Here is a 19,839-nt window from a genome sequence, read left to right as displayed (position 1 = left end):
ATATACCCCACCACCACTCTACCTCAAATAATAAGACAAAAGGAACAACCCTTTCTTTCTCAAACTCAGAATGTCTCCCAGTCTTAAGTGTGAAGGTTGTTTTCACCCCTGAGTTGGTGGCTGGGAGTGGATGGGTTTTTAATCTCTCTCCTGGAACAAAAATAGCTCTCTGTGGCTGCAGGCATGGCACAATCAAGGGCGTTTTCGTGAAGCAATAACGACCAAAAGCAGAAAGAAAAACAAGCAGTGCACTGGACAAGAGGAAGGTGTAGTATAGCAGAATAGTATAGCAGATGTTCGTTAAAGGCGAGAATAACGAGCAGAGTATCTTTAGTCCACAGTTGACTGTTTTAATAGTTGTAGAAAGGGGAAAAAGAATGGTGATGTTATTTTGTTGGTGGTGTTTTTTTGACAATGGGTAGATTACTTTAGGATTTTAGGATTACTCTGTCCTTTTAAGTTAGAATTTTTCAACATGCTTTTAAAACAGCTCTGAGAAGAGTTTCGAGAAAAGCGAGAAGAAAGCAAACTTGGAGAAGCTTCATGGATGTATTTACTTATCAAGAAATTTAAGTATATGAATTGATCAAGATCTGTAATTATTACAAACAGTAGTGTAAGCTGTTTAATGTAACATACTAAGTCTTAGCAAAACACAAAACCCTTTTAAAAAGTACAAGTAATTGCCTCGATTTCTGGTACGTTGCAGGCACAGGTTTAAGAGCAGCACATGAAACATTGTGACTGATACAATAACTGACAAGCTGCAAATACCACAGAAAGGCAAAGTATTTTTTGTCACTCAAATTCTCCTAGCACTTCTTTTCGGTGTGTGGAATTGGTATGCCATAATCTTTTCTGGACAGGGGTAGATGAAGCCCTGTTGTGAACATATTGCCAGTTAGGCATTAGCAGCCTCCTGAATGCTCTAAGGAATTCAGCCTCTTGTGCTGGTGTTCAGCACAGGTACTTTGGCTCCCGTCTGAGAGAGGGGTGGAGGGCGGTGACAATCTTTGGGGATATCATTACTGCCAGAGCATTGACAGGGAGCTGGAGACAGCGGTCCCAGTCATATCTGCACCATCAATATAAACCTGTTCCTTTAGGGGGTTCAATAAAATTAGAAGAGAGAATTTTCTGCAGTTCCTGACAGCTGAAAATCTGTTTTAGATATATACAAAAGAAATAGCTTAAAGAATTGAAACTGTTTCCTCCAAAGAATGTGTCTTTACCTTTATTCCCATCCCTTATTCTATATATTTTTATAATAAATTGTGAATACCTTGGAAACAAAAGGTTTTATTTTCAATGCCATCAGAATCACAGAATCAACCAGGTTGGAAGAGACCTCTGGGATCATCGAGTCCAACCATTGCCCTGACACCACCCTGGCAACTAGACCAGGGCACTAAGTGCCATGTCCAGGCTTTTCTTAAACACATCCAGAGATGGTGACTCTACCACCTCCCTGGTCAGCCCCTTCCAATGGCTAATGACCCTTGCTAAGAAGAAATTCTTCCTAATGTCCAACCTGAACCTCCCCTGGTGAAGCTTGAGGCTGTGTCCTCTTGTCCTATCGCTAGTTGCCCGGGAGAAGAGGCCGACTCCCACTTCACTACAACCTCCCTTCAGGTAGTTGTAGACTGCACTAAGGTCACCTCTGAGCCTCCTCTTCTCCAGGCTAAACAACCCCAGCTCCCTCAGCCGTTCCTCATAGGTCAGACCCTCCAGACCCTTCACCATCTAATGGGCCTGTTTCTGTCTGGTATATAATGCAGTTAATTTTATATGTGACTAATGAATACCAGTCATTCCCCTGAATAACTGTGACCCAGATATGTGGAAGACTCTCATGTCTTAATTGCTTGACCCTGAAATTAGCACAAAGAGATGGGCCTGAACAGATAGTGAGTCTGACATAAGGTAGAAGAAGAGGCCACTAACACAGTAGAATGTAGCATGTGAGAAACTGCTTTCTTGATTGGAATCATTTGTTTCTCTTTCCAGCCCATTTCACTCCCTTTTAGTATCTTGTCGTTGGCTGATGTGAGGGGTGGTGAGTTGGTTGTTTAATACCTGTAACCTGGTAAGCTCAGCTGATAAGGCTCTAAGATGAATTAGTTTATTATTGAGAACACAGAAAAAAATGTCACTTATTTGTAAACTGAAATATAAACTTTGATTGACTTTCTGCATAGTTATGAATTAACTGTTAAATGTCTTCATCATCTCCCTGAGTACTCAGGGGAGAGGATAGTATTTACTTTTAATTTTGGAATTCAGGTAAATTTTGAGCTGCCCCTGTTTCAAAGATACCCTCTGTATAGGTTGCATTACCTTCAGCCAACCTAGACAAAACCAACAAATTCCAGCATTGTGTGTGAAGTGATTCAGCACTGTTTGTCATTTGCAGTTTATTTGCCATATGAAGAGGGAGTTGATTCAGGATTATTTGGTGGGGGGGAGTTCTGTAATAGTTGTGGCTTTGCAAAGACTGTTACTTGATGCTGAATGGCTGTTTGACCTCTTCATGTTTGCACCTTTTCCTGACAGTTCCTCCAGGAGGTGTGTCACACAGGATAAAAAGCAGCCTGTTGTTGGCAAAGATGGTCTGACCTCCTTACTAGGGCAGACAGGTGTATTCTTTAATCACAGCCTTAAAGCCTCAGGAAACTCTGGACTTTTTCCAAGATCAGTTGGGATTAGCATAACCCTTTGATGTTGTTTTAGATGTCCCATGGAGACACCAGTTGAAGAGAGTGACTGAATGCTGTCTGGCTATGGTCCTGGGTTTCTTAGGCAAGGTATCTGTGAGAACAATTTGTGTGGGAGAAATTGGACCAAAAAAGAAAACTGTTGCTTGCTAATTGCAATTTCCAGTTGTAAACCTGGAGGTGAGCTGCCATTGACAGGCTCTTAAACTAATTAACCAAACAGTCCAGTACCCCATGCTGGGTAATGTTACACAGCTATGCATAAACAGCTCTGCTGAAGATTTACCCCAACCCCCAAACTTCAAACAGGCTCTGCTGAAGTTAAACAGGCTGTTTGAAGTGTCACGATGATCTGCAGTCCTCCTGTCTGATGCACTGCATGCTTGACTCTAATTAACAGTAATCAAATAAGGAAAGCCCTAATCAGTATTCAACAGCTATTACCCTCAGCTTAGCAGAGAGAAAACATAATTTCAGAAGAGAAATAAACACGTGGTATTGTGTGGAACTACAATAATTCCTTTTAAGTGGCTATGTAAAAAAATTTTATTATTGTAACATGCCATTAATCTATGATCTAAGGCCTTAGGGGATAAAAAGAGTGGGCTGGGGAGGAAACAAATCCCATTAACTGAATGGGAATCCAGATTAAGTGTTTGCCTCTATTGAGACTTCTTTTTGGTGTGTAGCTGTGACAGCATTTTTTCTCTCTCTTCGCTTTGGATATATAAAGTGTCAGTTGTCCTGTACCTTTAACAAACACAGGGAAAATCTTATTTTCTGAACTGTATTTTATAGAGAATTATCCTCTGCTTTCTTAAAATGCCGCTATACACAGCTCATTCTGGTCCATAAGTACTCACGATTTTGTGAATGAGGAGTTAGGAGGAGGGCTCCCACAGATTTCAGTACCCACCATGTCATGGTTTGATCCATATGCTCCACTTCTCACCTTCATGGGATCTTCAGGAACTTTTTAAAACTCTATGGGATGGTAGAAATGTGGTCTGTGAGATCATGTTCATCATTGGATATGAATTTTGAGCCATAAGTCCCTGTATCTTTATGCTACACTGCTGCTTGATGAAAAGGGAAAGATATTTAGGAAAGGTCTATCATCACCTCAGTTACCTGGAAGCTTCCTATGGTCTGGAAGATAAAGATGCTTTTAGGAAATAATTTTCATCTTTGAATAACCAGAACTGATGAGTTTCCTGACCTACCTGTGCATCCAAAGGAGATGGCCTTTTGACTCTCAGTTGTCCATCCCTTGCACACAGTTCTTTTTGCTGTACCTGAACAGCTGTTTTGCACAAAGTCCTTTGAACACACTCTCAAAAAGACATTGCATGTGCTCTGCTTCAAGTTCTCTTTCTCCATTCCCTGTATTCCCAAGGACACAAATGGACGCTGTGTGACTGAAGGCCTTTATTTCCTCTTAAGGAGCACGGGTTTGTGCATAACTGTAAGCAATTTCTCCCCTGACTGTGCAATTTCCCTTGGTGATGTTTAAAGGAACATTTTTTAATTCTATTTTTAAACTGTTAGAAATAGCTCTCCAGAGTTTCCACCGCTGAATACTAATAACTTTTTATATTAGCATAAAAGGATAGTTTTATCAAAGATCACAGTTGTAGGGGAAGATGGTAGTATTTGCATTTCAAGAGGCAAGGGGAAGCTCTCCATAGGTTTATGGAGGTCTTTGTCCTTTTCTTCAGCTTCCATATTTTTGTCGATGCTAAATTGAATTAAACGTGCTAAAGGAGCTGTGGCGAGTGTTTGCTAATATGCATGCCAGCCTTATCAGAGGGTGTTACAGAATGCTGTTTTTTTCCCACATGCATGTAATTTTACCACCTGCTCACCCCGAAACTTAGATTATGTTCTCCTAGGGCTGTTTATAACTCAAGTTGTTGCTGGTGACTGATATTTTTACACTAGCCTGTATGGCTGCAAGAAAATGCAGAGGGATGTACATAATGGAACAGAGGGCAAATAATTGTCTGGAAAACCCAGACTGCTATTCAATATGTCTGGAAACAGTGTAGCAGCAGGCAGAGTTCAATTAAATCATCTTGGCTTTGTGTAGGAAAAAGATTTGCAACCACTGACTTCCCCCTCAAAATCAGCTTTCTTGTTTACCTCAAGCATACAGCTCATTGAACCCAACCTAAGCTGATTCTGGTAGACCAATATGTATCCTTCATCAATAAAAACTAAGTAGTCTTGTCACACAGGGAGACTGAAAGCAGTGCCTGCTGTGACCTTATTCTATACCTGTCCTGGTTTCATTGGGATTTGGTTTCACTTCGTGGCCAGCCATGGTGATCAGGGCCATTAGCAGCTCAATCCAGGGCAGCTGACCCAGGCTGGCCCACAGGTGTGTGCTGTATCACTGACATCAAGCTCACTATAAAAGGGAGGGCTTGGTGGGGAGAGGTGGGGTTGGTTTTGCTCTTCTTTCTCTGGCCTCCCTTTTTCCTCATTGCTGATGATTGCTATTCCTGGACAACCTGCTGCAACCCTATAGTTAAGTATACTTTTGTGTGTCCTGTGTTAGCATTTGTATTGGCTTCTTTATTTTATTAAATCTGTTTAATTTTAACCCATGAGTCTCCCTCTTTTTCCAAATTTCCTTCCTTAGTTTTAGCCTGGAGAAGAGGAGGCTCAGAGGTGACCTTATTGCAGTCTACAACTACCTGAAGGGAGGTTGTAGTGAAGTGGGAGTCGGCCTCTTCTCCTGGGCAACTAGCGATAGGACAAGAGGACACAGCCTCAAGTTTGGCCAGGGGAGGTTCAGGTTGGACATTAGGAAGAATTTCTTTTCAGAAAGGGTTATTAGCCATTGGAAGGGGCTGCCCAGGGAGGTGGTGGAGTCACCATCTCTGGAGGGGTTTAAGAAAAGACTGGACATGGCACTTAGTGCCCTAGTCTAGTTGACATGGTGGTGTCAGGGCAACGGTTGGACTCGATGATCCCAGAGGGCTCTTCCAACCTGGTTGATTCTGTGGGAAGGGACATTGGGTGAGAGGAAAAACTGCTGTTGTTTAGCCCTGGGTGTGAGCTAAACAAAGACAGTACTATACTGAGCAAATGCTGTGAGTCTCCAGCTAAATCCATGTAGGACTGAGTAGGGAGAAAATGCATCTCCTGTCATTTCAATTCAGCCATTAGTTTCAGGAAAAGCTACCACATCAGATCACACTGCAAAATCACAGAATCAACCAGGTTGGAAGAGACTTCAGGGATCATCAAGCCCAACCGAAATGTCTACGCTTTTTCTGTAACAATTTGAAGGTTTCTTTTAGAAACATGTTTTGTACAGTGAGCTACCAAAGTGAGAGGAATGCGTTGAAGCTGCTGATATGCTTGGAATATTTGAAAAAATATGTTTAGTTCACAGGTATATTACAGGCTGGATGTTACCAAACACCAGATATTTCCAGGAATCTCTAGGACCCAAACACATTCGTTGTTGTTCCTCCTTCTTCACACCACTCCATATTTTAAGGTTCTGCAGATAAGTGAAAGTTAGACCATGGATACAGCAATATTTTTGGCTTTTTTCATTTCTCCTCCTGCAACCCAGGTGCCCAATGACAAGGCATTCCTGTTTCCAGTCTGCAAGATTTCATGGTGATCTAAATTGAATCTGATTTGTGATGTGGTTTCAAGGAGGAGTTAAGAGGCTCTTGTGCCTGCCATCTGCCCATCACTGGTGGAGCTGCTGCCTAGTAGCAGAAGAGATGATTAGTGCCACCTCATCTGCTGAGCTCATATCCTGGTTGAAATAGATGGTATTTGAAGTTTACAGCACCCAGCTATGAAATGTGTTGGCACAGCAGTGGGTGCACTGCAGGTACTGCTGCGTTAGCCGCTAGTGCTGTGTTGGGATGGGGATGGGGCAAGCAGCTGGATACAGCGACTTCTGGTACCACCACTGACAAGCTGTCAAAAACCATGAGCTAGCACACTGTGCTTCTGATCTGTGAACCTTATGGCTTGAGCAGAAAGTGTTCAGTTTCTAGCACATCTCATCACACGTTTTTGTGAAGCAGCATGAGGTTCTAGGCTGGAGAGAGCTCAGGAGTGAGAAATACTGCATTATATCTTTTTTTCCCATCTGTTTTTAGCTTTTTTTTCCCCCACTCTGCTGGAGTAATACACTTCCTCAGTGAAGAACTGAGGCATGTTTGTGCAGACTTTTCAAAGTTGAAATTGGTATGTAAATATCATATAGTACTGTTCTATCAATTCATGACTAATTTAAAAATTTTAGTCCAATTGTAGTTTTAATTTTCATGAATGGGCTTTTAAGTGTCTTGTTCTGGAAAGCACGTAATTAAACAACGTTACATCAGCAGTTGCTATGGTGCAATATTACCCTTCTGGTAATATTTTAATTAATTAAACTAAAGTGAAGCCAAAACTTGTTTCTTCTCCTAACACCTCAGCTTCCTTTACTTTTTCTGTACGTATTCAGTTGTGTGTTTTCTCATATTCATAGATCAATATGAGAAAAGGCCTATCACCAACACCTTTTAGTATTAAAAATGAACAAGTTTAAGCATATTCCTTCAAAGTACCCATTCTATCCTTTATTTTCTTTATAGCCTAGTACTTTTGGTACACTCAAAAACATTTAATTGTTCTTTGAGAACTGGAAAAACATGGAAACGTTTCTTTCCCCGATGGAGAAAGAATACATGTTTTGTTTTTTTCACTCTTAAATTTATGTCTCTCTGTTACTTTTGGTCGCTAATCATTGTATACTCATTGTTCTTTATTGCTGTATGTTATGGTCAGTGATAACATTAATTATGGAGCAGACTTCCATATTTTAAGTCTGAAAAAGACCAGGCTAAAATAAATCTGCTGTGCAGCTCGCTGCTTCCCCAAATGATTCCTCACTGGTGGTGTCTTTCTGGGAGAGGGATGGTGAAGGGTCCCTGGCCAATTGCTACAGAAAACAACATGTTCCAATGTGATAGGCTTTCTGCATGCACAATAACCCTAAACTTCTACTACTTTTCTTTATTCTGAATTTTTTTTTGTTCCAGAGAGACTACCTCTGAGAATAAGGATGTTGTTTCAGTCTCTCTTTTCTGCTAAGACTTGCCACAAGGGTAACGATGCTGTGTATGATGGACTGTCTCCCGTTCCATAGAGGATGAGTAAACTTACCCGTGTCTTTCACATGGGCCATTGCAGTATTCTAAAATGAAACTGAAATATTGAATTTGAAATATTCCACTTCAACAGGTATCAACCAGTTCTTTTGCATTGGTCTTAAACACATTCCAGACTTCCAGTTTGGAAGTTAAATTTTGTTTTAACAAAATAATTTGAGATTTCTCTTAATAATACTTTTGTTTGATCTGATGTAAACACGTTGTGGCTGGATAAATTCCATAAATGCTAGTAAGGTCGTGTTTTGATTTTAAAAAAAAGTTTAGATTCCTTGGTTATTTTACTGATTTCATTTCTCTTTCAAGGCCCTTTATCCAATTTCTCTTAAGAGATTGACAGGGAAGTTTTCAGTGGAGGATAAGTTCCTACCTTCAACATTATAAGGGGGATTAGTATATTTTTGTTAGCAACACTCTCTAGCACTGCTGAAAGATGTCAAAATGTCTGCACTTCAGAATGAAGGTCTCTATTTTATCAGCTTATAAAATAGTGTACATGCAACAGTGCTTTCAGACTTTTGAAATGTCACTGTAATTTATTGTTAATTACCGTGGGCATTGACAGACGTGATCTCCAGGGTTAGGTACTGAGGCATTAGGTAGGAGAATGGATGTCTTAATGAGATTATTAATCTTAAAATAAGAGTAATTCCAGGGTAAGTTGAGAAGACTCCAAGTAATTCAATTTGAACCAAGACTCTTCTGAATTGTGACTATTTTAGCACTGAACTAAATTTTTTTTTTCACTTATTTTAAGTCAGCTGTGTGACAGTGTACCTGCATATACTACTCTTTCATGGATGTTGTGGAGCAAAGAGCATCAAGCCTGTAGACACATAGGTGTGCTTGGGTCATCTAACCACCCTCAAATGATTTTGTTGTTGTGTATATAGTGTCTGGTTTTCAATCTGAGTTATGGAATAAGGTACCCAAAATGCTCTATGAATGTCCTCAGCTGTCGTGTTTCCAGAACCACAATAACAGGGCTGAACACTGGGATGGAGTGGACCAGCCAGTCTGTGATGTGCTTCCCTTGCTCTATTTTGCTAACTTGTCTGCTGACTATTGAAATTACAGATTTTACCAGAGATCTGTTTATATTTTGTAGGAAATATCTGTTCTTAAGCAGCCCTTTTATGTACAGTTCAGCTCTACTCTCAATAAATTCCTTTAAAAAAAAAAAAATCTATGCAGTATATATTTTAGTTTTATGTGAAAGATTTTAACATTGCAACAGGAAAGCAGACTTACCCACTTGTTTCCAACATAAATTTTTTGTTTAAAAGGGATGTTTGGACCGTATCCAAAGTCTTGATCAGTAACCTGGATGCTATGAGATTCGGACAGTACTAGTTTAATCAAATTAGCACTCCTCTGATTAATTTAGAAAACCTAATTGTTTTCTGGGCTTGTGGCATATCCTGTCCCGAAGATCCTGCTTCGAAGAAAACAACTGTTAAGGGAAGCATTGTAAAATGAAGATGTAATTTGATGATTTGTTCACCAGATTAGCCTGCCTTTAAAAAAATTAAAACAGGGATAGTGTTATGACCTGACAAAGTTATTTATCTTCTCTTAAAACAAGTATTAAGGATCAAGAGAGGAAAAAAGTGTGGGGGGGAATTCTTAAAGTGGAACGGGGATTGAAAATAGAAATGCTATTTTCTCCGTAGAAGATGAACCCCCACAGAAGAGGGTTGATGGATTCTTGCATTTAAGCCTGTAGAGAATGGATGTTTAGTAGCATCTCGTACGCTTGTAGTTGACTGCAGCTAATGGCCCTCTGGGCTATAAGTTTCCTAAAACGCTGAAACCCAAAATTCTTCAAATAAAATATACTGTATGTCATAGCAGTTCAAGCTACCTCTTGGTAGTGGTTCTGAGTGTAAAACTCTTCTCACAGGATTATTTGTGTGATTATTTTGTGTATTTCTGTACACTGGGAGAAGGAGGTTCTGTCAGGGGCTATATCTCCCTGAACTTTTTGCTGACACAAATGGGAATTTGAGAGAGGAGGACTCCAACTGTAAATTGGCTGTATGTTAAGTCTGGCCTAGGTAATTGTGGGTAATATTTAGGCATGTGACAAAGTTCTTAGGCTTGCAAATATTTCCAAGATTTCAGTGGCTTCTGTGGAGCATGTGTGCCAATTTCATAACCACTCAGTTCTGGACCAAAGGATTGTTCCACAAAAATGGTGCTGATAAAGTGGGTATAGCTAAGTTGATCTAACACTTACAGTGATGGAATCACATTTCCTTTCCTCACAGTTCTGCTAATCTCTGGTCTGGTTGAAACCTTACGTCTTCCGCTTAAGTGTATCAAGCGTAATGTAGTTTTGTTGAGCTCAAGTTGTTTTCTGCAACAGGGCTTTCTTCCTTCTGTCTTTCTATCAGGTGTTTATCAAAACTTATTGTCTGAACATAATTAACTGCTTTAAGGTATTTAAGTGGTAGTGGTACTAATCAGTTGATTTTTAAAGCACAGCCAGACAAAATGCTACTGGAAGCATTCCCAGAGCCTGGGATTTGCTCTCAAGGAGTATCTACATGTAGTCATCTGAGCTTCTTATAAACAACAGACTCTGAAACAACTTTTTGCATCTGCCTATGGTTGCTTGGGGTTTTTTGTTTGTTTCCTGCTTGGGGGAAGAATCACAGAATCACAGAATCAACCAGGTTGGAAGAGACCTCTGGGATCATCGAGTCCAACCGTTGCCCTGACACCACCATGTCAACTAGACCATGGCACTAAGTGCCATGTCCAGGCTTTTCTTAAACACATCCAGAGATGGTGACTCCACCACCTCCCTGGGCAGCCCCTTCCAATGGCTAATGACCCTTGCTGAAAAGAAATTCTTCCTAATGTCCAATGTGAACCTCCCCGGTGAAGCTTGAGGCTGTGTCCTCTTGTCCTATCGCTAGTTGCCCGGGAGAAGAGGCCGGTCTGGGATGTCTGCAGTCCAGCATATCTTTTCCCACTTTGTAAAGTATGTGGCTGGTTTCCTAGTGTGTTCTCAACATTAAATTCTCTTCTACCTAAGCTGCAGTGCCACTGTGCCATCAGACTGCCTGTTGTACAGCCTGCTTCTGACTGCTACTTGTAAGTTCTCTTATGCATTATGCATATTTTTTGTTTGTTTGTCTCAAATCCTTTAACAACTTTAATTATTTGAAAAAAAAAAAAGCCAAACAAGTTTCCCTAGCACCTGCTACACTGAATCTTTGTTTCTCCATCAGCCTCAGGTCCTGGAACTAACTCCCATATTGATTAGAGCCTTAAAGGCTTTCTGATTATTTTTTTTCTCTACCTCATAAAACATATGAATGATTACAGGAGACTGACATACAGAAATAGCTGGAAAAAGTTTAAGTGCTGGTTTTGGAACCAAATCTAAAACCTAACATGGAACGCTGAGAGTCAGCAGGATTTTCCAGATTTGCAAACTATAGGATTACCAAAAGGAAAAAAAATCTAACAGTTTTTAGTTACTTTAAAGAAATCAGGAGTACATAAAATGGGTAGACTCATCAAGGAAAAGATGGGCACCAAATGATTGCTATTAGTTGTTCCACTGTCATTTGAAGAATCACTTTACTCCTTGAATGTCATGATGGTTAACTATGGTACAACAGCTGTCAAATACATCTTGGTGAAAAAGCACACATTCTCCAGAATTATCAGATCCCCTCTTGTTTTTTGTACAGGAAATGCGTTAATTTTTAAATGGTGGTTTAGGCTTTTAATAACTGTGGTGCTTAGTTATAAAGATGCCACATATAGTTACCAAGATGCCACTTTTCATACTTGTTCCTTAGCTCTGTTAAACTCACGCTAGGATTACATAGTGTGTGTATGCAACTCATACGATTGCAAAAGGGCATCATTTTTCATCAGCTTTTGTATCAGTTCTCCCCAAGACAAATTGTATGCTCAAATGCAGACCTTGCAGTCCTGCATCACTGTGAACACAATGACATGACTTACAAATGCTAACATGCAGAAATTGTTTATGCAACAGTATGTAGTTATGTAAAGGTCTGATTTTAATAAAGTAGGATAGAATTCTAACGTTTTAAAAATAAATGAGTAACAGAGACCAAAAAATATCAGGATACTTGTTGTAAGCAATGTGTGTATACCAATGTACTACATCTTTGATAAATCCTTCTTCTGCTTATTTCAAAAATCTTGATAGAGAATTTTAGTATTTTCTGCAACTGATACATAAGAGAATTCATTCTATCTACATGTTTATTACTATAGCAAAAAGGTGATCTTGCATGCTGGCCATGCCATGTCTAGTCTCCAGTGGAAGATCTGTTGTACTCACAATGATCTAAGGACAATGACACAGGTGAGCTGTGAAGGTAGGTCTTATCTCTTTTAAATGTATAACAAGCATAAACTATTTTGGAAACAACATACGAGCTAACAGGTGTACAAGCCGCTGGTCAAATCAGAAAAGATAGTAGCAAACTTCAAAACCAAATACATGTTGGGAACAATTTTTATAACTTCAACTAAGTAGGCAGTGAGATTGATTGAAAGAGAGTAGTATCTCACACCTGTAGAGTACAAAGTTGTTGGGAAAGGAGATAAAGTTGTTATCTATATGGGAAGGACAGAGCTATGATTTTAAATGCCCAGTTGAGTTATGATTTATCACTCAGGAACGAAAGATCAGAAAATGAAGTGATGGTTTTGTGTTCCCTCACTGGCAAGTGGATGTTCTTGTCCCTAAGACTTTATTCTGGCTTGAAAAAGATGTTCAGATTAATCTGTGTAGATACTGGAAGGGCACCTGGGACAGTGGATGAAGTATTGTGTTTCCAGAAATGCAGAGGTTAAGATTTTGATGGTTCTGTTGTAGGGAGATTTTACTGTGTCAGTAGTGGAGAAATGACAAGTTTTGCACTTTCTCAGGCTTGCTCTAGATTCATTTAGTGTATTTGGAGTTCTCCTTTCAGGGTAGACTCCATCTCCTTAGGTAATACAGATAGGGAGGCACCTGGAGACTAGAATAGTTGGTTCTAGGAGGACTTATTTCAAGAAAGCATATGTTGCAATCAGTTGGTGATTTTTCTGTATAGGAACTAGGTCCGAATGTCACGGACAAAGATGGGGGTGGGACCAGATGCTTTTACTGAAGTTCTCGCACAGTGTTTGGGTGCTTCTTTCAAAATCTGACTTAATTCCTTAAATGAGTGCCCTGCTGTGTAAACATCTTCTTGGTTGCAGAGTAAGTATATTCTTCTCAGAGCAAAATGAAACCTGAGGGTCTAGTTATTTAAAAGAGCTTTTTTGGGCATGTTTCAGATGGTTACTGTTTTTTACAGGAATAAATATGCTTACCTTTGGGGGTTTTATTATTTTAGTGTATATTGTTGCTTCTAAGCAACCATTTTCATGACTGATTGTGCTACATGAGAAATTGATGGTGATAAGGGAGTATTCTAAATTTCTTCAGTCAGAAGATGAGTTCCCAAATTTGTGGGAGAAACCAGTGTTAGAAACCAGGTTTCTTGTGAAGATAATCAGAATGTCATCTGAGTGTATATAGGTTGACTACCATAAAGATGCAAAACTTGTTCTCCAAAGCAGGTGATGAAAAGGTTGATGTATTTTGGATCTTTCTTGGTGCTTGTTGCTTGTGTCTTTCCACATCCAGTTCCATTTTCTTCATAGTACGTGCCAGAGAAAAGGATTGGAATGGTCCTCTCTAGGGGATAGGATGCAGTAATTCTGTGATCAATGAATTTACTTTCTTTTTAAGAACATGTCTATGTACGACTTTGCATTCAGGTTGTGACTGACAGCGATGGTGGATGGCGGTTAGAGATTAGCAAATGTTATGAGCTGTTATAAGTTTCTCTTACTTTTTTAATCCTGTGCTGATAGCAGAACTTTCTGACAAAAGAGTGAGCACTTAACATGATCATAGCATTTAGCATAATACCTTAAAAGCATGTAACAGCTTGTTCATATACAGCTGAAAAAACTCACATAATATGCAGCTCAAAAACATGTTTGAAAATCTCCAAATTACTTTTTTTTCCCCAACCTGTCTTAAAACATATATTATATATCCATTAAAAGTAGTCATACAATGAAGAATAGTTACTGGAACAAGCAGACAATCAGAACAAAACATTCAGTTCCATTCATCTTCAGTTACGAGCTGCAAGAGAAATAAACGTAAATGGGGAAGAGAATGTATGTGGGCAGAGATAAAGCCAAGTATAATCACAATTAACGCTAAAAATGCTCTGACTTATTCACAAAATGCAACCTGTGAAAAACAGTCTCTGCTTGGATTTCTGGCTCCTCTGACATTTGATTAAAGCTGGAATTAAGCAGCCCTCATTAGAACTTCAGGAGAATGAATTATACTTAATAAACGTATAGCATGTGTACCTGATATGAATGCCAGCACTGTACACCCTATTATTAACATCCAATTATGTTGATGAATATTAACTTAAACTATAATTTCTTAGAGCTATAAATTTTTAGTTTTAGTGTGCTGCCACTTGTATGTTTATTGTGGCTGAAAACCAAGGTAGTAATGTGACAACAGCAGCTTGGTACCAAATCTCTGGTACACCACAAAGGCAGCAGTGACTCTGGGATTCGGCAAGAACAGGAGAAATGATGGAAGGATGAACCAGAAAAACATCAAGGCAAGTTGTTTTAGAGACTTTCTGTGGATTAAGTGCCACAATTAAAGCTGTCTGTGGTGTGGCAAGCACTCAGGGTGGATAAATTCCAGCAAAACTATTGTACAGTTGGAAATACTTGGCACTGAGATGTTTTTTGTGTGTTTGCCAGGAAGCATCGATTTAGGTTTCATCTTTATAACACATTTTTATGCAGGGTTTCAAATTAAAATCAGGAGGAAAATAAAATTGTGTTGGCTTGATTGACTCCTGTCATTTCCTGAGTGCTTATCTCTATCTTGAACGATAGAACAAACTCTTACAAAATATCAAGTGCCTGTATCAAGGCATCCACAACGCTTTCAGGTTTCTGTAGGATCATCACATTTTTATCATTAGCATCCCATACCTATTTAGCAAACATTTTCAGGTCTATTGACAAGAGGACAGAGCCTTCCAACTACTAATCCCTGTTTTGTGAATTTCATTTAAGTCCTGAGCTTTTTTTTTTAATTGAACAAAAAAATATTTCCTGGTCTTGTGAATAGAGGTGTGCTGACTGAAATGATGTGTTTCAGCTAAAATACTCAATAACAAATGTTGCCCTGTCCTATGTGTGGTGCTTATTGGAAGCTTACAGGATATGTATTGATGGGAATGTAATTTGGCTGCATATCACATTCTCCTACATAGTCATAACCAGGACTTCACCAGCAGAAAATCTGAGAGCAAGTGAAAGGGGTTGTTCCTTGATACTCTGTAAATCAATGCTACCATTTGCTTTAAAAGAGGGATCACAATTAAGCCTAGTAACCCATCGATTCATGGATAGATATAAACATCTGCAGAAAGACAGCATAATAAAATTAGTTTATTTTTTTAAGACTCACTATAGAAAGGAGTATTTCCCAAGGAGTTCAAACCATTTTTATTGTTCTAGGATTTTTTTTCATAACAAAAGGTAGATTATTTTAATGTAGGTTACTAATATTAAGCACTAAAATACTCTTTATTTCTTTTAATAGTGTTCTACAAACTATTCTGAACAATACCAAGAAAATGAGACCATTTTTGAGTTGCAAATGAATCCCTTTTGATAATTGTTCAGCTGTAGAGCAGGACATCTCACAGGATACTTTAGAATTGAGATTGTATGAGCTAATAATGTTCTTCTCACTAAATTGGGAAGAACAGCCCTGCTGTCTTACCACTAACTCCTTTCTTTCTGTCTAAAAATGTAATAAAGTCTAATTCATGCTGCCCTTCAGGCTTTTGTTTAATCTTAGTGGGTTTGTCATTTAGACATTTATGCCCAAAAGGTATTAGAATGTATCTTGGCTTTGTACACTGAAGGAAACATTTGCAGTACCTGCAAGCAGCAATATATTGAGGAGAAAGATAAGTGTTACTATTTTTTGAGCAATAAGCGTGAAGCACAGGACAATGCTATAATCACGCCTCAGATTAGATCAGTAACTGTGATCCAAAGGACTCTGGATCCTGTTGGATTTTATGAAATCCTGTTGGCTTTCAATAGTTTCCTGAGTTGACTTGTGACCTAAGAACTGACAGTGGCTCACTGCCAGTTCTTATCATGAATCTGAGTATTGGGAATATTTACACTTAGTCTCAGCTAAGTGCATCAGTGTCTCAGGTCTCATTTAAAAATAAGGTTCTAGATCTGATGGGTGCAGATACAGCTTAGAGACACCAGACCTGAAGCTATGAGTAAAAGAAATCAAGCAGCTAAACAGAAAATAAATAATTGTTTTTCTTTTTTTATCTTCCTTGAGGGCAATTTGTGGAGACCACTTGCTGCTATTACAAAGGTTTTTAGTAACTCCAAAGTAATTCTCAGTTTTAACTGATCATTTCTTGCTGATTACAGATGACAATCACATAAAATTGGAGTGTTTTAACATCTTGGATCAATCACTCTTGGCAGCGCTCTTCAAAAAATTTTAGAATAAAGCATCAGATGGAGCTGCGTGGGATTAAATGACACAGTTGCTGAAACAATTGTGATTCTAAAATTCCAAATAATTTGGCAGAATGGTCATGTTTTATTGCATTTTGCCAATGTAGGAATTAAATTTTTTTATTCCTCTCCTACCCTCAGAAGAAGTAACCCCTCCCCATTTATCTTCCTGCTGTAGCAGTTGGTGAGGACAGTGAGACTCCTGGTGCATGATACTCTGAAAGGTCTTGCAGATATTATGAACTTTCTCTGCTGGAGAGAGATCCCACCAACCGTAGCTTTAAAGTGTGTGCTTGTCCATGACATTTCAAAACTCAGTGGAAGTTCTTGACATCGTTATTCTTTTGAAGGTCACTGTCCTTACTCATCCGTCCATAACAACATGGTGATTTGGGGAAGGGATGAGAAGCATTGCTCTAGAATACCAGGATTTTTATTTATTTACTTATCTACTGCTGCTGCTGGGCGTTGAAATACTCCTTGTTACCCTCAAAACTACAATGTGTCCTTGTAATATTTAGTAACTTTCCCCAAGTTTTTGCACTGCTTGTGCAAAAGAAGAAACACAAAACTCATATTTACAACTAAGAGTTTGTTCTTCACAGCTACTTGCTTTCTCTTTCTGTGTGAACTTGTGTTTTCTCTCCTTAACTGGCATAATGGCTTTGGGTGCCCTTGGAGGTGGAAATATGTGTATTCTTTCAGGTGTGCAACTAGCAAAAGCCACTTTTAATTTAGTACCCAATCTAGTGGAGCAGGCAGGCACCCCCCAGCTGATTTTGAATGAAGAATAAAGATGTAGGAAAGGGGAGATAAAAAGGAGATACTGTTGCAGGGCAACCAAGGAACAAAGAAGTGATGGTAACCCATCTATAAAAAGATTTAAGGTGAGGAAGAGGGAATTGCATAAAGGTGGTCTTGGGTTTCAAAGCTCTTACCTAATTAAGACCTTCCTGGAATAGCTACCTTCTTCTTGCAGTTTGATAATGTTTTCTGAAGTCTGTATTTGAAAATACTTCCCCAGGAGGCTAGCAAGACACAGAGCATGATCTTCTCTAGTCAGAAATTCTTTTTCATTTCCCTTCCGGGTGTGAGATCTTAGAGCTACATGGCAGTTTTAGATTTTTATTTTGGAGCCTTTATCTGAAACTGAGATGACCTTTGTCATAAATTAAAAAGACAAATAAGCTCTGTACAAAAGCATAGAAAAGGGTATAATTATATTCCCATCATTGTACAAGGGGGGCATTTATGAATACTTTGTGGTTTAAGTAAGCTGCTATGCTTGCCCCTTTTAGGAGTAGCTACTTTATAGTACAGCTTTAAGTGTTTTTTTAACAGCAAACTTCTGTTTCTGTAATTGTCTGTGCGTGTGAACAGTTGTGACTAATGTCACCGTCTCAGGCTAAAAGGTCTACAACCTTCTGTCCTATCAAATCAACAAAATATTTATGGTTATCAGCATGATTCTCCAATTAGCTTTTAATTAAACATGGCATTGCTCTTCACTTTCCAGTGTCTGAGACAGCACTGAAGTCTGTTTCTGTTATTGAAAATGTGTTTGTTGTCCTTTGAGACTGCTCATCCTATCTCAGACTCTGGCAGCCAATGTTTTTAGTGTGCCATTAAGCTACCACTTTACCCTGTCTACATGTTTTGGATCCACTGACTTCCTTTGCTCAGTATTTATTACAGTTAACAGAATGAAATAGAAGGTGAAAGACCTTGGCTAAATCTTGTCTGCGATTTCTTCTTCTAGTTTTTTTGCACTCCACCTAACTCCATTTGAAATACAGCTGACCTTTTCTTATAGAATTAAGTTATAGGAACATATGTTTTCACTGGTAGAAGTGCATTATGTCTAAACATTTTCTCTGATACCTGAATAATAACTGTGAACTACCTGCTCCTAAACTGCTAGCAACAGGTCCTGAATTTATAGAAAAATAGTTGTCCTGATTTCGCACTGTACTACTTGGACTGAGTACAGCATCTTCAGTTGCAATATATTAAAACACACAGAAACAAAGCTGTGAATGTCAGGCTTGCTAGCTGTCATGGTGTAGGCAGCAGCAAATTACTCAGTGGTTAAAATATTGGTGGTAAGGAAGAGTAATGGAAGTGAAACACACTTTTCATAAGTACTTCATAGCAAAAAAAAAAAAAAGCATTTCCTAATTCCATTTGTTCCTAAGCATCTTGACTTGAATTCAAGAGAAACAACATGAGCAAAGTGTTGTGGCAACTTCTCTGTTACTGGCTGGTTTGGTTCTCAAAGTGGTATAGCTATTTAGAGAGGAAATGTCGAGGAAAAGCAACTGCACACCCTAAGGCAAAGCGGCTGGGTTAAGTTGTTTGCTTTTAGTTTTTATTTGTGCTTGGGATAAATGCAGACATGTAAATGGCATCAGGATATAGTGTAGGGCAGGACAACTTAATACTGGGTGCAAATACTGTGCAAAACTGGTTGAAGCTGGTGGTTTCTTACAGCATTATGTCACCGTTCCAATTTGTCTGTTCCCATGAGAAAGATGACACTTTTTTTTATAAATGGGAATTTCACAGGGACTATTTTGTAATCTGGATCTGGATACAACCTCTACTACTCAAATAACGTAGTTTTTGCAAAGAAGATACTCAAAAGCTTACTTGTCTCTGCTTACTGGAAGAAGAGTTTACATGCTTAAAAGCCTGCCAGCATTTCTGATGCGGGTTTTCTCCTCTCTCTCCTGGTATATTGGCTTAGTTTAACAAAAGATATTGTCTCTGTATATTTTGCCTCTTTCAACTCACAGGCTGCCACGAGTCTGACAATGCTACTACTTACTTTGATGAGAGAATTGTACTTCCCCACTGGGTGGATTAAGCCGTTGATCAAATTGCAAGTTTTCTGTTCGAACTATTGTATTTTTTTAATGGGCATTCCCTATGACTGAAAAATAACTTAGTATAAAGTTATCCAGTTGGCCGCATGTTTTTGTAAAAGTATTTCAAGGAAGTTGTGTGTTAGCACTATTTGGTAAATCCCAAGTGCTGTAAATTCCAACTTTCTTGCAGGTACAGCTATGATTAAAAGAAAACGCTGTGACAATTTATGCAGATATTCAAAATAGAAGAGAGAGAAATAAAATGAAGAGACATGATTTAAGAGAAACAGAGTGACTGAGCAGTAAGCGCATTGAATATGTTCCTGTGACTGTTAAAGGGGTATAGTGCTTTGGGGTTTTTTTTAAAATCCCTTTGCCTTGAAGTCAGGATCCACAGCAGATGCCAAATTAGCTAATTTGAAACTGATGTGT

Source organism: Nyctibius grandis, chromosome 2 (genome assembly GCF_013368605.1).
Source record: "Nyctibius grandis isolate bNycGra1 chromosome 2, bNycGra1.pri, whole genome shotgun sequence".
NCBI lineage: Eukaryota > Metazoa > Chordata > Aves > Nyctibiiformes > Nyctibiidae > Nyctibius > Nyctibius grandis.
Note: the sequence above shows the minus strand (reverse complement) of the source record.